Here is a 17,555-nt window from a genome sequence, read left to right as displayed (position 1 = left end):
GTTATTTCCATATGATCCTGATTCTTCATCATTACCAAGCATAGGTGGGGAGAAATTCATTATCTAGACACAATTATCAAAAGCAAGATATGCAATGGGGATTGATTTGAATTTGAGGTAACTATATAATGACCACATTTGGGCCAAACAACGAAATTTTCCATATAACTTTGAAAAAGCACAAATATAAACCCTAAATCCTAAACCACACACACAAGCATCAAGAAATACTAGTCAAATTTGAGCAACCAAGAGACATAAGAATTTAAATAGAAGATTATATGAAAGGAGGTTGGGACGTCAAACATCACAAAGTATGAGGAAATGTAGAAGAGAGACAGTCTTATCGAGTTTTGCCCGAGTGTATGTCTTACGCAGGAGGAGGAAAGGACGGAGTCGAACCCTAAATTTCGAGGAGCCGATGTTTGATGTTGTTCCCTGTTGATTGCTCATTGCTATTCCCTGTAGAGCTCTTCTCTATTCGCTACTCATCAAATGCATTTTTTCAAAAAAAAAATTAGGGGAAAAAAAGTTAACGAATATTGGAAGAAATATTCTTATATGTATTCGTTGGTATTCGTGGGGGAGGCCCCACGAATGCGAATATCTCAATCTATGCATATTTCTATGAGTCAGTGTCAGTTGCTCGTATGAGCATTGAAATACTTGTCAGTACTTCTGTAAGTCCTTTTGATGGACTTGTATAAAAGTGCTCACTGAGCACATTGTATGTATAGAGCGTTATTATTTTGAATTGAGCTTATGCTATTCTACTCTCTCTGTCTCTGGACCCGTGTATTCTTAAGCTTCCATTAAATCTTCATTTCTATTTAACTGTTGTTATCCAGCTGAGCCGGTTTATCTAAGCTTCCGCATATTAACTTTTACATGGTATTAGAGTGCGAGGGTTGAGAGCCTCTATAGTCAACAAGCGATTTCCGAAGACAAACCCTTACACCCGGTAGAGAACAGAAAACAAAGGTTAGGTATGGACAGAAGCATGACGAGCTTGCTTCCAACAGAAAAGCTCGACCAAAGCAACTATGCGTCCTGGTCGTATAAAATGCACCAATACCTGTTGGGGCATGGATATTGGAGTTACGTTGAAGGAGCGAATGAAGCAGCGCCGGTTTCGGCACACAATGACTTCTCGGTATGGGAGCAAGGAGCGAGCAAAGTGTTGTACTGCCTCGCGTCTTGTGTGCACGATCAAATGCTTGGCTACATCAGAGATGCAAAATCATCGAAGGAGGCCTAGGAAAATTTCCAGAATATCTTCGCCGCAAGTACCATGGCTCGGAAGTTGCAGCTTCGGCAAGAGCTCAATAGTATCCGGCAATGGGACATGTCGGTCACCGATGACACCACTAAGATCTAGGAGATCTGTGATGCACTCGGGTCCATCAACATGATGGTGGACAAGGACGAGATGGTCCAGATCTGCCTCGGTAATCTAGCACACCGACATGGGCCAATTCGGACGACAATTTGCACTAGGGAGAAGCCGTCGTCCTTCTTTGACCCGCAATCGATGCTCATGGTCGAAGAAAACCATGCAAGTGGGTCAAGGACCACTCAATCGTACAACCGGATGCTGTACACAAAGGCGGATCGGCCATATGGGCATGGGAGACGAGGTGGGTCAGCATGCAATGCAAAGCAATGCCGGAAACCGGCAATCAAAGACCGAAACGGAATGCTGGTATTGTGGAACGAAATGCCACTGGGAAAGCAAGTGCTGGAAGAAGCACGCCGATACGGATAAATGCGGATCCGGCAAGGCTGGACAAGGGAACCGACAAAGCTCGCACTACGCAGAAGGATCGGAAGGATACGGAACCGAAAAGATCGGAAAAGGGCCAGCCTTCGTGGTGAAGCACAAGGCGAACTCAATGAAGAGACCACTTCCGGATTGGAGGTGTGGTACGTTGACTCCGGAGCATCTAACCACATGACGAGCCACGAATAGTGGTTCTCATTTCTGGAAAATAATGCTTGTTGTGACGATAGCGTCGTGACAAGGAGTGCGAGCGAATAACACAACTATTGAGATGATATGCGAAGAGTAAGAAAAGAAATAAAGCAATGATGCAAGTGAAACTAAGGTGAGTAATATTAGAGGTGAACAAGAGTAAAAGAGAATGAGAGAATGACATGAAAGAGGAAGAGAAGAGTAAGTTAAGTGAGAAAAAAAAGAATAAAGCTTAAGAAATTTTCATTAGAAAGACCTTGTGCAAACTAGTTTCGCTCTAGGTAGAGCTCATCAATGTCAAGGTCATTTACAACAAGAGGGTAGGTTTATATAGGGGGGAAGAGAGAGAGAGAGAGAGAGAGAGAGAGAGAGAGAGAGAGAGAGAGAGAGAGAGAATAGGAGTTAATGAGGGGAGAGAGGGAAACCAGGAATTGTGATAGGCAAAAGGTTGATAAGTGCAAGTGGGCTAGAGGGGGGTTATATGTATGTATATGATAAGTGATAGGTGCGGGTGGGCTCGAAGAAGAGGGGGATTATAGGGGTGGGATATAAAAAGAATATAGTATTAAGTGGGAGTATTTATGGATTTATATTTAGTTTTGATAAGAAAGGAATGAATGGACTTAGACTTAGTCCAACATATGAAGGGTCACGGTGTCTAGGAAATCCTCACATGCTCGCGAAATGAAGTGGGACCACTGGGGTCCTGGACCGGAAGGATTCGATGTTTTTAACAACGTAAGCGAGAAAGTATTGAAGATAGATAGATGGATGAAGAGAGAGAGATTGAACCCTTGACTTTAGTTTTACGAGACAAGATACGTAAGCATTAGGATAACTCAGATCTTTGATTAAAAGTTTCTTTTTTACTTACATCACTTGCTTCCCTTACACAAGCCCAACTATAGGCTTTTATAGGTCTCTCCATGCAAAAACCATGGTTTTGTGCCCACGGTTTCTATATGTTTGCTTCCTACAAAATATTGAATATGAAAAGAAAATATACAAATTTTATAGCACTCAATAGTGGCTTTAGTGGTAAGTTAATTTGTCTCTTCTCTTGGAGGTGCAAGGTTCAAGCCTTGCTTCTACCCCTATGTATGCACTTAAATGTTACTAGGCTTTAGTTTTATTTTTATATTTACAATTGAGCGCACATCACACGTGCATATGTTTAACTTTACATCTAGCTTTTCTTTTACGATTCTCATTTCAGTCCTATTTACAACATGCTAATTCACCCCTTTCACACGTGCACCTTGCACCTTCTCGATTTCGTTTGTTGCACACAATTTTCACACCGTTGCCGAAAATCTTCACGACATCCACCCCCACCAAACCGCACGTCCTCTGGTACATGCCAAGAAGAGAGTGTGAGATTTCGGCTACGGTGATTTGTACGATTCCTCCATTTCGAGCATGTCCATTCCCTTCACTCGAACCATTATCGCCACCCAATCCACAATATCATTCCCTCATTCTTTGCCTTACCATGACTAGTTGTCATGGCCCCTTGTTCTCCTTCTGAACATAACTGTTTAGGCTTTATGCATGTTCCACGCTTGTCTCGATCGTCTCCTTGCTCAAGGCACTTTGACCCATCACACATTTTTGTTTTATGTCTTTCTCCCCAAGCCTTTATCTGAATAATGACATTGACTACCCCATGTAGTACCTTCAAGTGCATGCCCACTTCGAGATCCTTACACGACCATGCTCTATATTTCTCACTTTGTCCAGTTTCATGATACAATCTCATGTTAGAGTTGACAATCATCACACTAGCATCTTTGCTAGATGTTTTGATCACATCCTTCAGATCCTGATGGCTCGCTTGGCCATCGTCATCCCTTGTCATACTTTGCTCAGACTCTTTGTTGTATGCATCGACTTTTGTCTCTATGCTTTGCTTAACCTCTTCCTCCCACACATCAGCTTCAACCCTTGCTTCTTCGTTTTCATTGTCCTTCTCTTGGGTCTTACATCGGTTAATGCCCAAGTCTCCAGAACAAGTGTGGAGAGATCCATATGTATTTTTCGGCCACTCCCCAACATCGTTATTTGCAGTAGCTTGGACCTTCGCTGCCCTACCATCATCTTCTGTCTCTTGGGTCTCACGTGTTGGGGACAAGATCGTCAGTGTGGAAGAACAAACAACATTTGTGATGTTGAAGGACCTGTGTATGAGAATAAACAATATACAGAGAGAGAGAGATAGAGAGAGAGAGAGAGAGAGAGAGAGAGAGAGAGAGGCACAAAGAAACATTTTATTTCTTAATAGCAACAATTACAAATAACAATCAACCTTCCACTAAAGGTTACAAAGTCACTTTATATAGTGACTATCCTAGGGCAACTGCCCTTTATGCTATTTACAGAAATAGCCCAAACTTGGGCTTTCCAAAGGGACAGTGTGAATACGGCCATTATACACTCGTATTCAACACTCCCCCGTAATGGGCGTATACATGGGTTATCTGAAATTACAGGTATGTACATGGTTTATCGGACAGATCGGTTTTGTTCAAGTCGGCAAGATTTGAAGACAGAAGACCGAACCGGTCGGGACGGAAGAGCTGAAGCCGATCCTCAAGGGACCGATGTCGGTTGTCCGAAACCATCATGTGCTGTGTGTCCGACTTTAACTGCACCGATTTTTCGTTACGCCCATCTGATGCCGAAGGGATCGGAAGCGATCCGCCGAAAAACACTTAGTCATTCCATCTGTGACATTATCGGTTGTGGATATCTAAGTTCTTGAGACCGATTTTCCCTGAAATGACGCAGTCCCGAACAAAGTGATATCGAACGTTGATATACTTGGAGGTGTTGTGGTAAATCGGATTTTTTGACAAAGCAACAACACCCTGACTGTTGTTGTAGACAACTGGAGCCGAGTCGAGGTTGACTTGTCGAAACGTCTGCGCCAACTGACCGAGCCATAAGGCTTCTTTTGCCGCGTCGGACGCAAATACATATTCCACTTCGGTCGTTGAGGTGGTTGTGCACTCCTGAAGTTTCGACTTCCACGAGATTGCTCCATTGCTGAATTTGAAACAATATCCAGTTGTTGATTTCTGACTGTCCACGCAACTGGCGAAGTCCGAGTCGGTGTAACCGACTATGCCCGAGGTTGAGTTCGGGCCAAAGAGAATGTCGTGGTCTTTTGTGCCAACTAGATATCTGAACACATGCTTGACTGTGTTCCAGTGCGATCGGCCTGGGTTGTGCATGAATCTGCTGATGACTCCTACGACGTGAGAAATATCAGGCCGTGTCGCGACCATCGCGTACATAAGGGAGCCGACTACTGGTGCATATGGTACCGACTTCATATCTTCCCCCTCAAGACCGGATGTCATGCATTCTCACTGAGACAGCCGAAGGTTGATGGGGAGTGGGGTTGAAGCAGACTTGGTTGAGTGCATGTTGAAGCGTTCTAAGACACGTTCGATGTAGTCGGTTTGAGACAAGAAAAGTTGTCGTTTATCGCAATGCCGAAATCTAATCTTCATACCAAGTATGTGTCTTGCCGAACCGAGGTCCTTCATGGCAAACTTCAACCACAATTTCCAAATGAGGTCGGTGAGCTCTCCGGCATGTCGTCCGGAGGGTAGCATGTCATCCACGTAAATGATGAGGAAGACGAGAGACCTGTCTTGAGCTGTTTTGGTGAAGAGACAGTGGTCCTCATAGCTCTTGGAGAAGCCGACCGACTGGATGAAGTCGTCGAACTTCTTGTACCATTGTCGGGGTGTCTGTTTCAGGCCGTATAAACTCTTCCTGAGTCGGCACACTAGATGTTCTTGGCTGGATGCCACAAAGCCTTTTGGCTGCTCCATATAGATTTCCTCCTATAGGTCACCGTGGAGGAATGTCATTTTTACATCTAGCTGAATCAACTCCAAGTTGTTGGCGGCCACGACGCCGAGCATGAAATGAAGGGTTGTCATTTTCACCACTGGTGAAAAGATTTTGTCGAAGTCGACGCCATATTCTTGTCGAAATCCCTTCGCAACTAATCTGGCCTTGTACTTTGGGTTGGTCGAGTCAGACGTCTCTTTTAGTCGATAGACCCACTTACATGGGAGAGCACGTCGATTCTTCGGTAATTCGACCAAGTCCCAATTCTTGTTTGTGCAAATGGAGTGCATTTCCGACTCCATCGCCCGATGCCAGGTGGCTGAGTCGGCAGATGCCGATGCTTCTTCGTAGGGCGTCGGTTTGCCGGCGTCGGTAAAGAAGATTCTGGGAGAGTACCTTTCCGGAGGTTGCGATAGTCTCTCGGATCTTCGAGGTTGACTGGACTGGTCGCACCGGGTATAGGTGTCGGATGGTCGGAAGCCGAGCCATTCGGCTGTGCTGAATCGGTGGATTCAGGACGGATGTCGGTTACCCGTGAAACCAATCTCGTGTTGTGGGTTGGGCCTTCATGAAGGGTTGGCACTTTGGAAAATATTACCCTTCGGACTTCAATAGGCCTTTTGGCCGTTTTATGCATAGCCGACTCGTTGAACACGACGTCCGAACTTCGGACGATTTGTCTGTGCTTGGGGTCCCAGAGTCGGTATCCAATCTTGTCGTTGGGTCCATATCCAAGGAAAACACATTTCCTTGATCTTGGTTCGAGTTTCCGGCAGTCGTCTTTCGGTATGAGGGCATACACCTTGCAGCAGAAGATCCTCAGCTTGTCATAATTCGGCTTACTGCCAATCCATGTTTCCTGAGGTATTTTAAGTCCTAGAGGTCTACTTGGCAACATATTTATTATGTGTACTGCCGTGAGTAGAGCCTCCGCCCAGAAGCCATCCGACAGTCCGGAGTGTTGGAGCATGGATACTATGCGTTCTTGAATCGTCCGATTCATGCGCTCAACGATTCCGTTCTGCTTCGGACTATAGGGTGTTGTACATTCACGTCGAATGCCGCGTTCCTGGCAAAATTTGACGAATTCGTCAGATTTGAATTCTCCTCCATTATCGGTTCGGAGACATTTTAGTTTCCGACCGGTTTGGTTTTCGACCATTGCAAGCCATTCGGAGAAGGTCTAGAACACCCGATCTTTGGTTCTAATGGGGTAAGCCCACACCTTTTGAGTCGAGTTGTCAATAAAACTAACGAAGTACGAAGCACCACCAAGAGACTGATGTGGCATCGGGCCACAGACGTCTGAGTGGAACAAATTTAGGGGACTCGATTCTCTTGGTGCTGATGTCGGGTGTGATGCGGCTACTTGTTTGTCGTACTGGAAATGCTTGCAGAATTGGTGATCCGAGAAGGAGAGCTTGGGGATGTAATCGGCTCTGGATAAGTGCGTTATGCCAGCCTTGCTGAGGTGTCCAAGTCATTCGTGCCATAACGATGACACGGGGATATCAACCAAAAATAAGTCACCCTCTTTGAGTGTGACATATAAAGGGTACAAAGAGTGTACCTTTGGTCCTCGAGCAAGCAGGAGGTTCCCTTTGTGGAGTGTCCACCCTCCCGATGAGAACCCGACACGGATGCCGGCTTCGTCAAGCTGTCCGACTGAGATCAAGGGTCTTGAAAGCCTAGGAACGTGTCAGACGTTGTGTAGTACGAGTGTAGAGCCACCCGGAAGGTTGAGCTCTATGGTGCCAATTCCGATTATGGCACAATGTTGCGAGTTCCCGACTCGAACTGAGTCGGAGTGCCGGTCCGAGTATTGCCGAAACTGAGATTGGTGAGGTGTCACATGATATGATGCGCCCGAGTCCAGGAGCCATGTGCTCGATTCCTTAGTTGTAAGTAGAACTTCTGATTCAACTAGGTTCTCTATGGACAATATGTTCGGGTTGGTCGTCAAAATTTCGGTTGAAGAGCCGACGTAGTTGACCTCCTCATGACGGCTACTCTTCTGATCTGCTCTCTGAGCTTTGTCGGTTTTTTCTTTGAGTGCCCAACAGTTGGCTTTGATGTGTCCCGGTTTCTTGCAGTAGTTGCAGATTCAGTTGTCTTGGGACTTGCTCCGACTTCGCTGATTGTTCGGCGGTTGGGAAGAGCTTCTTCCCCAGTTGTTCGATCGGTCGGTCGAACCTTGTACTACGTAAACTTCATCTGCCAAGTATTTGGCAAAAGACTTTCTCCGAGCCGCTTCAGTCAGGATTGCGCTCGTGATTTCGTAGTACTTAATGGCAGTTGTTGAAGCATTGCACACGGTTGTGACGAAAGTTTCCCAAGAAGAGGGGAGACTACTCGTGAGTATCATTGCTCTGAGTTCATCCTCTATTGCCGTCCCCTGAGACGATATTTGGGAGCTTAGGCTTTCGTACTCGTTGAGGTGTGCCTGAACCGAATCAGATTCTTTCATCCGCAAGTTGTAGAGGCGCCGGATCAGATACATCTTCGTTGTGGCGACCTTCTTTTCATAAGTTTCCGACAATGTTTTCCAAAGTTCAAAAGTTGTCGAGCATGATTGCACTGTGAAGTACACTGATTCCGACAAGTGCATCCGAATCCTGGCGCGGATGATTCTGTCCAGCTTTAGCCACTCGTTTGCCTTGTATGCTTCTGGAGGATTTTCATTCTCAATCGGGTCTATCTGACCCTTGACTATGAGATAGTCCTGCATTTGTTCCTTCCAGAAGTTGAAGTTCGAACCGTAAAACCTCCTTAGACTCATCTCCGATGAGCCGGATGTTGATGCCATCTTATTCGGTTTCGTTTGGTAAGACTGTGTTTGGAGTTGACTAGGAACCTTAGTGGGGTGCAACCGGTCGGCTCACCCGATATCGTTCTAGTCGGTCTTGAACTCGAGTCGGTTTGGTTTTGGATACTTGTTTGCTGAACCTTCTTGGAGTGACTCAGGTTAGCTTCCGATTGTATGCCGAATACCGATCACAAGAAACCGATTGTTTAGGACGATTCTGCGTCGGATGACTGCAACGATTAGAGGGACGGATCCTCCCGAATGTCGATCAGCCGAATGAAGCACGAATTTGGTTGTTGCCTGGAGACCAATCTCAAGTGGTTACAATCACAGGATCAGAGTACAACTGGCTAGCTTACTCCAATTAGTGATTTAACACAGTGAGATGCAGGCTTCTTGTTTGTCTTCTCTCTTCTTTGTTCTTCAAGAAAACAGAACCAAAATGTTGTGTGGTGTACTATGACGGCCGACAACGGGTTGAAGAACCTCCAACGCTCTGATACCAAATGTTGGGGACAATGTTGTCAGTGCGGAAGAACAAACAACATTTGTGATGTTGAAGGACCTATGTATGAGAATAAACAAGATACACACAGACTGAGACAGAGAGATAGGCACAAAGAAACATTTTATTTCTTAATAGCAACAGTTACAAATAACAACCAACCTGTCGAATACAAGTGTATAATGGACGTATTCACACTATCCCTTTAGGCCATTTGTGTAATTATCATAAAGGGTAGTTGCCCTAAGTCGGTCACTATATATAGTGACCTTGTAACCTTTTTGTAAGGTTGGGTGTTGTATTATTGCTTTGTGGAATAAGAAGTCTTTTGTGTGTCTCTCTCTCTCTCTCTCTCTCTCTCTCTCTCTCTCTGTGCACGACCTACAATCTGTCATACGCAGGTATTCAACAAGAATCGAATGCTTCTTGATCTTCCGCATTGACGACCTCGTCTCCAACATCTGGTATCAGAGCCTGCACAGTATTCGGTCCTTCATCCCGCTGTCGGCCGTCGTCTCAGCCTGCACAGCATTCGGTTTCTTGCGTCATTCGAAGAAGAGAGAAGAAGAAGAAAAACGAGGCTTGCATCTCATCGCGTTAGATCATCTTCGCTTGGAGTAAGCCAGCAGGTTGTACTCTGTTCCTTGTGATCGTAACCGCTCGAGGTGAAATCCCCTTGTGCAACATTGACATGATCGTGCTCCACTCGGTTAAACAGCATCCGAAAAGGTCATTAAACGCTGCTCGCCGCTCGTTGTAACCACTCGGTGCAGATCGGTCTCAAGACAACAACCCCAATTCGCGCTTCATCCGGCTGATCGACATTCGGGAGGATCAGTTGGATCTGTCTCTCTCGTCGCTGCAGCCACCCGAAGCAGAATCGGTCCAGATAATCGGTTTCAATAATCGGTATTCGGCATATATATATCCGAAGCGAACCGGGCTCACTCCGACTCGGCAACATTCGGGAAGACCAGTCGGTTCTGTCCCTCAAGCTACCGGAGTCAATTCGAGCAAGTTCCGAAGCCGAACCGACTCGGGTTCAAATCCGACTAGAACGATATCGGGTGAGCCAACCGACTGCACTCCAACAAGGTTCGTAGTCAACTCCGAACCGAGCTCCGTCAACCGAAACCAAATTTGATGGCATCAACATCCGGCTCGTCAGAAATGAGTCTACGCAAGTTCGATGGATCAAACTTCAACTTCTGGAAGGAACAAATGCAGGACTATCTCATAGTCAAGGGGCAAATCGATCCCATCGAAAATGAAGAACCTCCAGAAGGATACAAACCAATTGAGTGGCAGAAGCTGGACAGAATCGTCCGCGCCACGATTCGGATGCACCTATCGGAATCGGTATACTTTACGGTGCAATCGTGTACGACAGCATTCGAACTGTGGAAAACACTGTCGGACACTTACGAAAAGAAGGTCGCCGCAACAAAGATGTTTCTGATCCGGCGCCTCTACAACTTGCGGATGAAAGAATCCGACTCGGTTCAAGCACACCTAAATGAGTACGAAAGCATAAGCTCCCAAATCTCGTCACAGGGGACGGCAATCGAGGATGAACTCAGAGCAATGATACTCATGAGTAGCCTTCCCTCATCATGGGAAACTTTCGTCACAACCGTGTGCAACGCGTCAACCACGGCTGTTAAATACTCCGAAGTCACGAGCGCAATCCTGACCGAAGCAGCTCGGAGAAAGTCTTTCGCCAAAGACTCAACAGACGACGCTTATGTAGTACAAGGTTCGACAGACCGATCGAACATACGAGGAAGAGATTCCTCACGGCCGCCGAACAATCAGCGAAGACGGAGCCAGTCACGGGATAACCGAATCTGCAACTATTGCAAGAAACCCGGACACATCAAAGCCGACTGCCGCGCACTCAAGAACAAGAACAACAAGAAGAGTGGCCGGCATGAGGAGATCAATTACGTCAGCTTCTCAGCTGATGTGCTACCAGACGACCCGAATATACTATCAATCGAAAATCCAGTCGGATCAGAAGTTCTACTCACGACTGAAGAGTCCAGCACATGGCTCTTAGATTCGGGCGCGTCATTTCACGTGACTCCTCATCGATCCCAATTTCGGCAATATACGATCCGTCACTCCGACTCAGTTCGAGTCGGTAACTCGCAACACTGTGACATCATCGGAATCGGCACAGTAGAGCTCAACCTTGCAGGTGGCTCTACACTTGTACTCCACAATGTCCGACATGTACCCGAGCTCTCAAGGCCATTGATCTCAGTCGGACAACTAGATGAAGACGGCATTCGTGCCGGTTTTTCTTCGGGAGGGTGGACACTCCACAGGGGGAACCTCCTGCTTGCTAGAGGACCCAAGATACACTCCCTGTATCCGTTACATGTTACGCTCAGAGAGGGTAACCTGTTTCTGGTGGATATTCCTGTGTCATCACTATGGCACAGAAGATTAGGACACCTCAGCAAGGCCGGCATCACGCATCTATCTAGAGCCGGATACATCCCCAAACTCTCCTTCTCCGACCATCAATTCTGCGAGCATTGCCAGTATGGCAAACAAGCAGCCGCATCACACCCGACATTAGCACCAAGAGAAACGAGACCTCTCGATTTGGTCCACTCGGACGTCTGTGGCCCGATGCCGCATCAGTCTCTTGGCGGTGCCTCTTACTTCGTCAGTTTTATTGACGATTCGACTCGAAAGGTGTGGGCTTATCCAATTCGCACCAAAGATCGTGTCTTCTCGATCTTCTCCGATTGGCTCGCTATGGTAGAAAATCAAACTGACCGAAAACTGAAATGCCTTCGGACAGACAATGGGGGAGAGTTCAAATCAGAAGAATTCGTCAAATTCTGCCGACAACGCGGCATCCGACGTGAATTTACGGCACCACACAGTCCGGAGCAAAACGGGATTGCAGAACGAATGAATCGGACAATCCAAGAACGGATAGTTTCCATGCTCCAACACTCCGGACTGTCGGATGGCTTCTGGGCAGAGGCTCTACTCACGGCAGTACACATAATCAATATGTCGCCAAGTAGACCTCTAGGACTTCAAATTCCTCAGGAACGATGGATCGGCGGTAAGCCGAATTACGACAAGCTGAGGATCTTCGGATGCGAGGCGTACGCCCTTATTCCGAAAGATGATCGCCGAAAACTTGCACCTCGGTCCAGGAAATGCATTTTCCTTGGATATGGATCCGACGGCGAAATGGGATACCGACTCTGGGATCCCGAACGCAGACAAATCGTCCGAAGTTCGGACGTTGTGTTCAACGAGTCGGCTATGAATCCATCAGTCGAAAAACCGATCGAAGTCCGAAGGGTAACATTTTCCGATGTGCCGACCCTTCAAGAAGGCCCCGCTCTCAACACACGGTCAGCTTCACAGGTAGCTGAACCTTACACTACCGACTCGGACAACTCCGACTCGTCACAACAGAACAATCCGCTTTCGGACCATCCGACCTTGATACCCGATGCGACCAGTCCAATCATACCTCGACGATCCGAGAGACTGTCGCAACCTCCGGAGAGGTATTCTCCTGGAATTTTCTTCACCGACGCCGGCGAACCGACGTCTTACGAAGAAGCATCGACATCTGTCGATTCCGTCACCTGGCATCTGGCGATGGAGTCGGAAATGCACTCCATTCGGGCAAACAAGACTTGGGATCTGGTCGAATTACCTAGGAACCGACGTGCTCTTCCTTGCAAGTGGGTTTATCGACTAAAAGAGACGTCTGATTCGACCACCCCAAAGTACAAGGCCAGATTAGTTGCGAAGGGCTTCCGACAAGAATATGGCGTCGACTTCGACGAGATTTTTTCACCAGTGGTGAAAATGACAACCCTTCGTTTTCTACTCGGCGTAGTGGCAACCGACAACTTGGAGCTGATTCAGCTAGATGTCAAAACAACCTTCCTCCATGGTGATCTCGAGGAGGAAATTTATATGGAGCAGCCAAAAGGCTTCGTGGCACCTGGCCAAGAACATCTAGTCTGCCGACTCAGGAAGAGTCTATACGGCCTCAAACAGGCACCGCGACAATGGTACAAGAAGTTCGACGACTTCATCCAATCGATCGGCTTCTCCAAAAGCGATGAGGACCATTGTCTCTTCACCAACACAGCTCAAGATGGATCACCCATCTTCCTCATCATTTACGTGGACGACATGCTAATCTCTGGACGCCACGCGGGCGAACTTGCCGATCTCATTCGGCAACTGCGGTTGAAGTTTGCCATGAAGGACCTCGGTCCGGCACGACACATACTTGGCATGAAGATTAGTCGGCATCGCGATAAACGACATCTTTTTTTGTCTCAGACCGACTATATCGGACGTGTCTTGGAACGCTTCAACATGCAATCAGCCAAATCTGCTTCAACCCCGCTCCCAATGAATCTTCGGCTCTCTCAGCGAGACTGCCCGACATCCGGCCCGGAGGGGGAAGATATGAAGTCGGTACCGTATGCACCGGCAGTCGGCTCCCTTATGTACCTGATGGTCGCGACACGGCCTGATATTTCTCATGCCGTAGGAGTCGTTAGCAGATTTATGCACAATCCTGGCCGATCGCATTGGAACGCAGTCAAGCATGTGTTCAGATATCTGGCTGGCACAAAAGACCATGGCATTCTTTTCGGTCCGAACCGAACCTCAGGCGTAGTCGGTTACACCGACTCGGACTTCGCCGGCTGTATAGACAGTCGGAAATCAACAACCGGATACTGCTTCAAATTCGGCAATGGAGCAATCTCGTGGAAGTCGAAACTTCAGGAGTGCACAGCGACCTCAACGACCGAAGCAGAATATGTAGCTGCGTCCGACGCAGCAAAAGAAGCTTTGTGGCTCGGTCGGCTGGCGCACACGTTTCGACAAGTCGACCATGACTCGGCTCCAGTTGTCTATAGCGACAGTCAAGGTGCTGTTGCCTTGTCGAAAAATCCGGTTCACCACAACGCCTCCAAACATATCGACGTTCGATATCACTTCGTTCGGGACTGCGTCATTTCAGGGAAAATCGGTCTAGAGAAAATATCCACAACCGACAATGTCGCAGATGGAATGACCAAGTGTCTTTCGGCAGACCGCTTTCGGTCTCTTCGGCATCAGATGGGCGTAACGACAAACCAGTCCGGTTAGAGCCGGACACAGCGCAGGATGGTTCCCGACAACCGACATCAGTTCCTCAATGATCGGCTTCAACTGTTCCGACCCGACCAGTTCGGTCTTCTGCCTTCGGACCCTGCCGACTCGAACAAAGCTGATATGTCCGAGAACCTAAGTCTATACCTGTAATCTTAGATAACCCATGTATACGCCCATTACGGGGGAGTGTCGAATACAAGTGTATAATGGACGTATTCACACTATCCCTTTAGGCCATTTGTGTAATTATCATAAAGGGTAGTTGCCATAAGTCGGTCACTATATATAGTGACCTTGTAACCTTTTTGTAAGGTTGGGTGTTGTATTATTGCTTTGTGGAATAAGAAGTCTTTTGTGTGTGTGTCTCTCTCTCTCTCTCTCTCTCTCTCTCTCTGTGCACGACCTACAATCTGTCATACGCAGGTATTCAACAAGAATCGAATGCTTCTTGATCTTCCGCATTGACGACCTCGTCTCCAACACAACCTGTTGGGAGACAGGTCCCTCCGGATGGGAAGGGAGAAGAACAGTGCTGATGAACAAACTCGGCCGAGGCCGAAACCGGATGAGGAGTACCCGACTTCGGAGAGCTGGATGGTGCAGGCCCGATATGAACCAGATGAGGAGTACCCGGCTTCGGAGAGCCGGATGGTGCAGGCCCGGTATGAACCGGATGAGGAGTACCCGGCTACGGAGAGCCGGATGGTACAGACCCGGTGAGAACCGGATGAAGAGACATATTCGTAAATATGTTTCTGAGAGCCCATCGAGGCTACATTTGTAAATAGCCGAAAAGTCATATTAGTATAAATATGACTTAGGGCAAACTTTTAGTAGTGGTTGTTGTCATTCTTGTTGGTGCAAGAATAGAGTGAGTGCGTAACTGTACAGAGAGAGAGAGAGAGAGAGAAAGAGGTCGTTGCCTCTGTTGTAACCGTCGCCTGTGGCGAAGATCTGTGAGCACGAGGTCATTGCCTCAGTGAACTCATTGTTGTAGATTCTTACGTAGTGACAGTTTGCAGCCTGTGGGCTGCCGTGGTTTTTTTTTCCCCTAGTTTGGGGTTTTCCACGTAAACCTCCTGTGTATTCTCTCCTTCTTTGTGTCGCGTTTTATTTCCCGTTTTCTGTGTATCATTCTAAGCTCGGTTGTGGCCGAGTGTTGCGCATAACGAGCGTTGAGTTCCCGACAAGTGGTATCAGAGCGAATCGACACAGAAAATGGACGAATCATTTGGTGGCATGTTCAAGCTCACCGGCTCCAACTACTCAGTGTGGAAGTCGAAGATGAGGGACATGCTCGTGGTTAAAGACCTCTGGCTGCCGGTTCAGTTCGGGGACAAGAGACCGGACAAAATCGACGCCGCAATATGGGAGGTGATGCACATGAAGACAACGACGTACATACGGTGCTTCATCGACATGACCCTGTACAACAATTTCAATGAAGAGAGCAAGGCTCATGAGCTCTGGGAGAAGATCGGCATAATGTTTCAAAACAAAAATGCTGTTAATCAGGTTTCGATATTCCGGAAGCTAGTAAGACTCCGGTACCAAGATGGCTCCAGCATGGCGGAGCATATGAATGCCTTCCAGGGGCTGATACACCAGGCAACGTCATTGGAAGTACCTCTTGCCGATGAGGTACTAACGCTACTCCTGCTCGGTTCCCTCCCAGATAGCTGGGAGACGTTGGTTGTCACTTTGGGCAACGCCGGGCCGGAAGGAAAACGGTTATCCCTAGCAAGAGTAAAGTCGAGCTTGCTAGATGAGGAGGCGTGTCGGAAAGACAAAGATACGAGCTCCGACTCCAAAGCCCTCCTTACCGAATCGGAACGCGGAAGACATAGAAACCGTAGTCCCCAGAACCGGGAGAAGTCGGGGACACGATCAAAGTCAAGGGGGAGGCCCACTTGCTTCTATTGCGGCAAGCCGGGACACTTCCAAAAGAACTGTCGGCATTTCCGAAAAGATAAGGAGACCGACGGTACCGATTCGAAGCGGAGCCCAGACCGGAATGGTAAAGACCGGAGGGGGCCGGACCGGAAGGGGACGACGACAATCGCGGCAAGTGAAGAAGAGTTGATGCTCATCACCGAGGAGAGTGAGATAAACCTTGCCGGCGACGAGATGACCTGGGTGGTAGACTCCGGAGCGTCGTTCCACCTTACCCTGGACCGGAAATGCTTCTCATCCTACTCAGCCGGTGATCACAACTGTGTCCGGATGGGGAATGAAGGGACTTGCCGAATTGTCGGCATAGGAGACGTGTGGCTGTCGACACCAACCGGATGCAAGTTGCTGCTGAAGGATGTCCGACACGTTCCGGAAGTTCGTCTGAACCTGATATCAGCCGATCGGCTAGATGATGAAGGCTACATGGGTAGCATCCGGAACGGTGTCATGAAGTTCAGCAAAGGGAGCCTGATTGTGGCTCGGGCCCGGAAGGTAAACACATTGTACCTGATGAATGCCCGGTTATGCCCGGAAGAAGTGAACGTGGCATCCAACACTGCCGGTGAGCTGTGGCACAAGAGGCTGTGTCACATGAGCGAGAAGGGGATGAAGAGGCTTGCAGACGACAACCTCATTCTAGTGAAGAACGTGCACTTGGAGAAGTGCACTGATTGTCTGGCCGGTAAGCAAAACCGGACCTCCTTCCGACCAAGGCCACCGATGAGACGTAATGCACCATTGGAGTTGGTGCATACGGATGGGTGTCAAGTAGACACGAAGTCACATGCCGGAGCGCAGTACTTCGTGACCTTTATAGATGACCACAGCCGGAAGCTGTGGGCCACACCGTTGAAGACGAAGGATCAGGTGCTATCTGTCTTCAAAGAGCTCTACGCGAGAGTGGAAAGAGAAACCTGCCGGAAGCTGAAGGCGGTTCGAGCAGATAACAGAGGTGAATACTGGGGGCAGTTCGAGGAGTACTGTTGCTCGAAGGGAATCCGGCTCGAATTTACCGTGCCGAAGACACCGGAACTAAACGGACTGGCCGAGAGGATGAACCGGACCATAATGGAGAGGGTCCGGAGTATGCTAGCGCATGCAAAACTACCCAAGAAGTTTTGGGCTGAGGCACTGTCGACGGCGACATACGTGATAAACAGATCACCCTCAGTACCCTTGGACGGAGACACACCACAGAGAGTGTGGACCGGTAAGGACGGGTCCTACCGGCATCTGAAGGTGTTCGGGTGTCTCGCGTACGTGCATGTAGCAAAGGACCGGAGAGGAAAGTT

Source organism: Azolla caroliniana, unplaced genomic scaffold (assembly GCF_043228905.1).
Source record: "Azolla caroliniana isolate FFs.n. ecotype wild unplaced genomic scaffold, voAzoCaro1.0.p SCAF_10, whole genome shotgun sequence".
NCBI lineage: Eukaryota > Viridiplantae > Streptophyta > Polypodiopsida > Salviniales > Salviniaceae > Azolla > Azolla caroliniana.
Note: the sequence above shows the minus strand (reverse complement) of the source record.